An 8,836-nucleotide genomic window follows, 5' to 3' on the forward strand; every position below is an offset into this window, starting at 1 on the left:
CCGCCATCAGACACCTTTCCTCACTGAACCATCTCTCCAGTCTGTTTCCATTTTTTCTGAGTCTCAAATAGCCCTTGCTGGTCTTGAATTCCGGATCCCTTTGCCTCGGCCTCCAGAGTGCTAAGATTACAGCCACGTGCTGCCGTGCTCGGCTACCTGTCCTATTTTAATTCACACAGGGCCAGGGCTATCAGCTGACACCTGTTTGGGGCTGAAGAAACTGACAGGAAATACTGCAGTAAGGACACAGGCATGCCCCGTACTGTATGCACTCCGCCCCACTGCCGTCTTACCTACCCGGTGCAGTAACCACCCTCAAATCCAGAATGGAGAGGCACAGGTGACCGCAGCAGTCGGCTTCCATTCCCCCTGTGGTCTGAGGTGAGGACGGAACGGTTTTCCAAGTCTGAGTTCAGCTGGCGGCCCTCTGCTGCCTGCGTCTAGCCCCCCTTCCTCCTGCGTTCCTTGAAGGCCAGCTTGATCCTGTCCTTCATACACAAAAATTAGCTCAGCACAGGCTAAAAGGGGGCTGATCTCCAAAGGAGATGTTTTAAACTGTACCTCAGAAACACAAAAAAGAACAAACAATCCAATTTAAAAAGGACTTGAACGGGCATTTCTCCAAAGACACACAAATGTCCAGCAAGCCAGGAAAAGATGCCACGCCAGTCACCTGCACGGCGAGCACGACCACATCCACAGCCAACAAAATGATGAGGTGGCAAGGGCTGGCACGGGGCTGGAGAAATCAGAGCCTTCTGGCTGTGGTAGGAATTTCAAATGGGGCAGCCATTATAGAAACAGCAGAGATTCCTTTAAAAATAAGTCATGCATAGTGGAGCATACCTTTAGTCCCAGCACTTAGAAGGCAAAGGCAGGCAGACCTCTGTTCTACAAATCAAGAGTTCCAGGCTAGCCAGGGCTCCAAAGAGACCCTGTCTCAAAACAAACAAAGCAAAAAAATTAAAAATTAAATTACTATATAATCCACGGTGCTGCTCCTGAGTGTGTATCTCAGATCATTCTCATTGAATACTATTGACAACCAAAGAAGTCCACCAGGCAGTGACAGGGAAAGAGAATGTGGCCTATGTCTGCGAGAGTAAGGTTCAGTCTTGCAAAGCCAGGACACCTTCTGGAGGTTAAGACATGAAGGCTGCGGAACTACCTGAAGCCAGTCAGTCCCCACCAGCCGGCTGCTGCGTCGCTGCTCTTACCTGGAGCAGCTAATTTGCCAGCCTCTAGAGGCAGAAAGAACGGTGGTTGGCAGGGACCCTTGGAGAAGGGGAATGCTGTGTTAACAGGCAGGGTTTCAGCTCTGCAAAATGAAGTAGTCACCCTGCCTAGTGGGGCAGACAAGTTCACGGACTGCTGGTCTCCGGAGGGAGTTCGAAGCCCTCGGGCAACTCAGAAGACCTTGTCTCAAAACAGAGAGTAGAAAGCTGGAGAAAAGCACTTACTGCTCATGGAGAGGACGCGGGCTGGTTCCCCAAGTTCTAGTCCCAGGGCAACCTGTCCCCTCCTCTGACCTCTGCTGGCACCAGGCATACACTTGGCGCACACACATACACGCAGGCAAAGCACTCACACACATAAAGTAAAAACAAATCTAAAACATGTCAAGTGTATGTGTGTGTGTGTGGGGGGGGGGGTGCTGTGGATAAAGTAGCAGAACACTTGGCTACCATCCAGGAGAACCAGGGTTCCGTCCAGTCCCAGCACTGAAAAAAAATTTTTTTTGTAGGGTTGTGTTGCACAAAGTACATATGTCCAGTTAACACTGTAGATACCTTTAACGGAGTTAAAGTCTTGTGTTTTTAACACACACACACATCCATAGGGTTATCTATCCTCAGGTTTTACAAATGCCCCCTCTTTCTCGTTTTTAAAAAGTTGTTCCTGCCAGGCGTGGTGGTGCACGCCTGTATTCCCGGCACTCTGGGAGGCAGAGGCAGGTGGATCTCTGTGAGTTTGAGGCCAGCCTGGTCTACAAAGCAGGTCCAGGACAGCCGGGGCTGTGATAGTACGAGCCCTCTGAAGGGTGCTTCCCTCTCCAGGCTCTCGTGTGCTACTTACTTAAGAAGGGTGGTAAATGGGGCCATTGACTGCCCTGTGGGCATCGTAGCTCTGCCCCGGGAGGAGGGCCACCCCCTCTCCTCTCCTGGAACACACCATAAGATCCAGGGACCCCATTCTCTTTAAAAATGTGTTTTTACGCTAAAATTTTAAAGATTTTTTAAATAGATCCGGGAACTAGGGATGCAGCTCAGCTGCGTTAGTTTAGGACCGGCCATTAGTGGCTCGTCCCTGAAATCCCAACCCTTGGGAGATGGCGGAAGCAGGATCCTCAGTTCACTGTCACCCTCGGCCCCAGCGACTGAAGTCGGCCTGGGCTACGCGAGCCTCTATCTCCAGCAGTGAGTGACGACGTAAACATCCACAAATTTAAGATCAGCGACAGCAGGCAGTGGCAGAAGCACCAAGCCCCAACCCCTCACCTATTCCTTGCACAGAACCGAACAAATCTCACCAAATTAAAGCCCCGTTTGTCCTCGAAGCCCGCTCGCTCTCCCTCTGGTGTCCTCCCTCCATCTGGGCCGTCTCCCACCCCCACCCCCTCGGCCTCCGTTAAGCTCTCCGCGCCGCGCCCGGTCCCCGCGGCCCGCAGGGTGGTTCCCCGCCCCGGGGGCTCACGCTCAGGCCGGACCTCAGTGACGCGGACCCGGCGTGAGGTCCGTGCGGAGCGGGAAGCCGACGGCTCCCGGCCTCCGAGGCTTTCCTCCGAGCGCGGGAGCGGCCGCTTGTCCGCACCGCCGGCCGCCGAGGCGCGGGGCGGAAGGGGGCGGGGCGGACGTCCGTCAGAGCCGCTCGGTGGGCGGGCCTAGCGCGGGGGCGGGGCCTGGGCGAAGGGGCGGGGCCTGCCCGGCAGCCCGCCCGCACCACCTCCCCTCCACTGAGAGCTTCTACCGCTCGCTCGGCTGTCAGGCGCGGTGGCCAAGTGGTAAGGCGTCGGTCTCGTAAACCGAAGATCGCGGGTTCGAACCCCGTCCGTGCCTGCGTTTGGAGGTGGCGCTTTGTTGCTGGAAATCCCGTGTTTTCACCTCTGTTTCGCTCTGTAACACTTGCGTTTTCTTTCTTTCTTTCTTTTTTTTTTTTTTAAATTGGTGAGTCTTCCTCCTCTACCGCCGGAGCAACCGAGCTCCGGTGCGGTGCGGAGCGCGCAATGGGAGGCGTGCCTTCTTTCTGAGCGTTCCTTGCCTGCAACGAGCGTGTCGCAGACTTCTCCTGTGCCCAGCCACCTGCATCACTGTCCCCCATTGTCCGTTCCCACCCCTTTCTCAGCCCTGACCTTCTGTATTGGACCCCAGAGAGTTGTGACACCCCCCAAGTCGTCTGTAAGGTAAAGAGCATGGTTTCACGTGACCGTGCTTCGGATCCCTGGTCCCATTCTGTTGTTTCAGGACGGCGTCTGCTGTGTAGTGATGGGAGAACGGAGCAGCACTCCACAGTCTGCTAGCTTCTCTCTTTGAAAGTATGATAAAGAGTAGCTTGTTGTTGTTATTTTGTTTTGTTAATGCTGTTTGTTTGGTTGGTTGGTTTGGTTGGTTTGGTTTTGGAGACAGTGCCTCACTGTATAACAATGTAGCTCTAACCGTCCTGGCACTCCCTGTGTAGACCAGGCTGGCCTTGAACTGTCCACCCACCTCTGCCTCCCAAGCGGGGGATTAATAACGTGGGTTACTATGACGGTAACACTTTGTGCTGAACATGCCACTGGGGTTTCTTGAGCAGAACTCCACCTCTCCATTTCTATCCCATTTCTGTTAATGTGGCTCTTTCTTCTGCCCCTCCCTCCCATTCCTCTCCAACTAAGAACACACTTCATTCCCCAAGGTCTTGTCGCTTAGTTGACCGTGGGGTAAGTTACTGAGATATTTACCCGAAGATCCTAATATGTGAAAGAGAAACACTTGGCTTTGGAAGGCATCAACGTCATCATGAAATTGTCACTAAATACAGAGAGGATTTGTTTCTGCCAAGGCCCTGGACTGAAGGTCTAGACTTCTGGGATAGGATGGGGAGAAAGAAGGCACTCCTTGGCCACACTCCTCTTTTCTGTAGTAGCTGGAACAGAGAATTCTGCCCCCACAGGGGTGAGGGATGGGACAAGTCAAAGTCAATAAAGAGGTACAAGGTACAGAGAAGGTCAACATGCAGACACTGGGCAAGTATGCACCTCCCCAAAGGTGAAGGACCTGAGGCAGGAGTGAACATGATCCTCCACCAACACCTGTGAAGCCAGAGGAGCGCTAAAGCAAGGCAGAGGACAGACAATTCCTGCAATTACTCTGAAAGCTAGCTGCGTCCAGACTGGCAGGGGGTGGGGAATGCTTCCCAGGGCTGTGGAGGGGGCTTGCCTAGTTGGTAGAGTGCTTGCCTAGAATGCACAGAGCCCTGGATTGGATCCCTAGCACACCATAAACCCAGCATGATGACTTGCTTTGTAGAACAGGGTGGCCTCGACCTCACAGAAATCCACCTGCCTCTGCCTCCTGAGTGCTGGGATTAAAGGCGTGCACCACCATTGCCCAGCTAAGACAGGTTTCTTCCAAATGCTCTATGGTTTCTACCTCAGAGCTAGAGCCAAGCCAGGGACCTCAAGTACCCCATAACCTTTTTATGACTGTATCACCAGTTTTAGCCTTTGCGAGCCCATTGTAGGAACTCTGTGACCCCTTGCAATCCAGTCAAAATCCTCCTTGATGGCAGGAGCAGAGCTGCCGGCTCTAGCCTCTCTCACTCCCATGGTACTCCCATGATACATCCAGGATCTAAACAAGCCACCCGGTGTTTGTCGTGCAGTGTGAGAGCCACAGTGGCCTGTGGGCCTGTGGCCTCCAGGAGACTGAAAGCAGTACAATTTACCAGCAGCCTTTCTCTTCCTGGGAGAGAAGACTATTGGACTAAAAAGCAGAATTTAGCAACTGTGCCCTTTACGTCTTCTGCTGTGAGTTTTACTCCAATATTCTGGCCCTGGAGACACATAATCTCAAATCGTTTACTGTACAAAGAAATCCAGATCCCCAAATGATTCAAAACAGGCAGATGTGTTGAGTTTTAAGGGGTCCCTGCCCACTCAAAGACTTTTCACGGATGCTTAGAAGCCGTTTTTAAATGGCCCCTTCCAGCAGCCTTTTTCTCTGCCTCTGTAGTAATCACTTATTTTGTTGAGTTGGGGTCTAAGTCTGGCTTGAGCTCTCAGTGCTCCCAGGTGCTAGTTACTCTCCTTTGTGTCTGTTTGCCTATTTTTCTTTTTTTTTTTAATGGCTGGATCTTTCGAGCTTCTGTCAACCAGTGGAATTTTTCTCCTCCTTCCGTTTCTAGGCGCAGGTGTTTCCACCATGCTTGTCTTCATCCCACTCAGCTTGAATACTCAAACACCGTGAATCGGCGTTTGTATAAGGGGGCAGAGCTACTTTTCTTCCTCCTTTTATACAACTCTCACAACCCACAGGACAAATACATTTTTGAATAAAGATATAAATAATTATTCTTTGCAGATGGTTGTAGTTTGCAGACTCTGAAGGTCCAAGCCCATCCTTTGGGACAAAAGCTAACCTAAAGCCACTAGCCAGTCAGGCCATTTCAGAGCCTCAGAAATGACAAGGGAAGAGAATGGTTTCAAGGTTACCCAAAGTCTTTTTTCTTTTTCTTTTTTTCTTTTTTTTTGTTTTTGTTTTTGTTTTTTGTTTTTGAGCCAGAGACTCGTGTATCTCAGGCTAGCTTCCAACCTGAGGATGACCTTGAACTTGTGACCCTTCTACCTCACTCCTGGTGTTAGGTGGGGCTGGGGATCAATCCTAGAGCTTTGTGCATGTTTAACAAGCACTCTACGGCCGGGCCTCGTCTCCAGTCCCCTGATTTAGCCCTCCGAAAGTGAGCAGACATTTTCTTAGAAAAGCTTCTCTCCTGTTACTTGACGCTCGCATCTACCCCTTTCCTAGCTGTGGGCCAAGCAGGCCCTGTACTTGTCTAACAGACAACTCTTCTCCATAGGAAAGCACGATAGCTACCACAATCACCAGACACAGACATGCAGCACAGCTTGCATTCCCAGGGGCCCATGTCCTACACTCGGGAAGCGTGGAAGACAGGTGTGGACAGGGCCAAAGACCCTCCCCCATACATCACCGGCTGTGAGCTGGACCAGGGGGCTCTGAGAGGGGAGAGCCTTGTGGATAGTTGTATACCCTTCTTAAAAAGTAATACGTCACAGTGACCTATCCGCCTACACACACACACACACAGTGTCGGGGGCTAATAAAGACAAGATTCAGCCAGGCCTCCAGGCAGCCTACTAGCACACGCTTGTAATCTCAATTACTTATGAAGCTGAAGCAGAAAGATCAAATGTTCAGCCGGGTGTGGTGGTGCTCACCTTTAATCCCAGCACTCAGGGAGGCAGAGGCAGGTGGATCTCTGTGAGTTCAAGGCCAGCCTGGTCTACAAAGTGAGTCCAGGACAGCCAAGGCTGCACAGAGAGATCCTGTCTCAAAAAAAAAAAGTCTTAACGGCCAAAGATACAGCTCAGCTCTAGAGCACTTGTTTATCAAAAATGAGACCCTTGGTTCCATTCCCAGTACCATAAAACAAACAAAACAAAACAAAACAAAACAAAAAAACTGTCTTAAATGACAAGAGCAGAGAAGAGACTTACAGAACTCTGGCCAAAGGCTTGGCCCTCAACCAAGGACTCTGGAACCTTCCAAACACTTCTGTCCACAGAAAGTCACCCAGAGGCTCCTGCGTGAGGTGCCTGGAACACCTACTCCTCTCACACCCCATCCTCACTCTCCTACCCCACCCCACTGTCAGCAGCATTTCTGTGTGGACTAAGTCAGCAAAATCAAGCAGCAGTCAGCTCTAAGGACCCTTCCCTTCCTGCCGCTAGATCCAGTCAAGCTGAGGAAGTCGCAGAGGGAGATGCTTCTCCACTTGCGGATGAGGAAACTGAGGCCTACAGCGAGGAAAGCATGTGGGCAAGGCTTCGTGGGCAGAATTGAAACAGGTTCCACATGCTGACAAGACTAGTAATCCCAGTGATATTTCCTGCAAGAAAGAGTTCATTTCTGGCCTTGGAAGTTTCTCCCTCACAAAACTGTCCAGCCAAGAAAAGAGATCAAGGTAAATTGCTACATGTGAGGGGAAGAAAAAAAAGCAACAAAAAGGGCCCAGTGCTGTCCAAGGTCACTGGTTCTTTGTAACTCTTTGCTCTCTCTGGACACTAGGTGATGGCAGTACTTCAAACAATTAGATTTAAGGCTGTTCGCTGCTGTTTCTAACCCAACATCATCTCTGAGAGGCATCTGCCTAGGGAGGTGCTCCGGGCATCAGGAGCCCTTGCAAAGATAGAACCAGCAGACTGTGACCTTCGGGGAGTCCCTGCCTTCCCTGGGTCCCTTGCTTGCCCTGGAGGCAGGACCAATCCCCACTGCCTGACGCAACTTCCCTACAGGGCCAACCCTAAGAAGCAATGGACCTGCCCTGTCTGTTTATGTCACGTAAAGAGAAGCCAAAGCCCAAGATACTGTCCTTCTCTTGCGACCTGCCTGTGGCTCTCCCAAATTTGTAGAATTTCCTTTCTTGTCCAGCTCTGATTTCATTGATGGGATTAACGCTCCCCCTTCCCCCCAGTCGTATCCTTTGATGTGGGCAGGGGGTAGCAGGGGGATTTCAGGCCCAAGGAGCAAATCTTAATCTCTGGGGGGCTTCTCCGGACCCAGCGCCTGGGTAAACCCATTACGTCGCTGCTCTTTCATCCCCGCAGGACACTGGCTCCTCGAGGCTCCCGAATCTCACAGACGCGAAAGGCTTGTCAGAGAGCAATAACAGAGAGGGGAACTCAGAGTGCATCCAGCCCAGGCAGCGTCGCCAGCCATGCCAGGGTACCCTCCTCTCTGCCCTTCTAATCCGAGCCTCGGAAATAATGGGGATTACAGAAGCCTGAAGCAGGCGCGGGTCCCCTTGAGGGCAGGAGCCTTCAGCCCTCAAGCCCTTCCGGAGCTGTCGTTCTTCGAGCACCTCTGTCCTAAGTGGCGGGGATCTCGGCGCCACCTGCAGAGAAAGTAGGCATCAGAAGTGGGGCCGGGAGAACGCGGATAGGAACGTGGCCAATAGCCACAGCACAAGTGTCACGTTATTTTAAGTCAAACGACTCCAAGCGTCCATCTGAAGACGGTTGGGGAACTCCGTCTCGGTGGTCACGGCCCCTGGAAATCAATCTTCGCTGACTTGTTTCGGTCCACAAGCCCCCCCCCCCCCGCCCCCATGCCTTCGTGCACTGGCAGAGGAGGAGACAGAAACAGGTAGCGGGTCAGGTCCGCCCCTCTCAAGTGATGGGACCTGGGCCTATCTGCCAGCCTGTCTGCCTCACCCTTAAAGGAACCCAGTTTTTCAAGAGGTCCTCTCCCCGGGGGCTGCACCGGGGGCTTCAAACGTCTCCTCCTCTGCGCTCGCCGCGCAGCCCTGACTGGCAGGCCCAGCCTAGGCGGCGGGTGGGAAGGTCGAGGCCCGCCTCAGGGTGGCCGGCAGGGGGCTCCCGGCGCCGGGCTTCTCCGGAGGAAGCGCCGACCGCGGATCGGACCCGCCGGAGGAGGAACGGGGAAAATTACCGAGGCCTGGGGGGAGGCGGGAAGGGCTGCGTGACTGGGTGGAAGGCACTCGAGACTGTCGAGCCGGGGCGGCCCAGGGCCTCCGCCCGGGGCGACGGCGGAGAGGGGCGGCGCACCGCAGTCCCCGCGGGGTCTTCCCGCCCGGGCGCCGGGCGGCGGGGGGA

General features: G+C 53.1%; 1 non-coding gene across 1 annotated transcript; it reads left to right on the forward strand.

Moving 5' to 3' along the window:
* The first annotated feature begins 2,984 nt into the window (after positions 1–2,984).
* Trnat-cgu (transfer RNA threonine (anticodon CGU)) lies at positions 2,985–3,056 on the forward strand. Its single transcript has one exon. It is a non-coding gene; the product is annotated as a tRNA-Thr (tRNA).
* Positions 3,057–8,836: the final 5,780 nt, after the last annotated feature.

Source organism: Psammomys obesus, unplaced genomic scaffold, assembly GCF_907164565.1.
Source record: "Psammomys obesus unplaced genomic scaffold, mPsaObe1.curated_primary_1811, whole genome shotgun sequence".
Taxonomy (NCBI): Eukaryota; Metazoa; Chordata; class Mammalia; order Rodentia; family Muridae; genus Psammomys; species Psammomys obesus.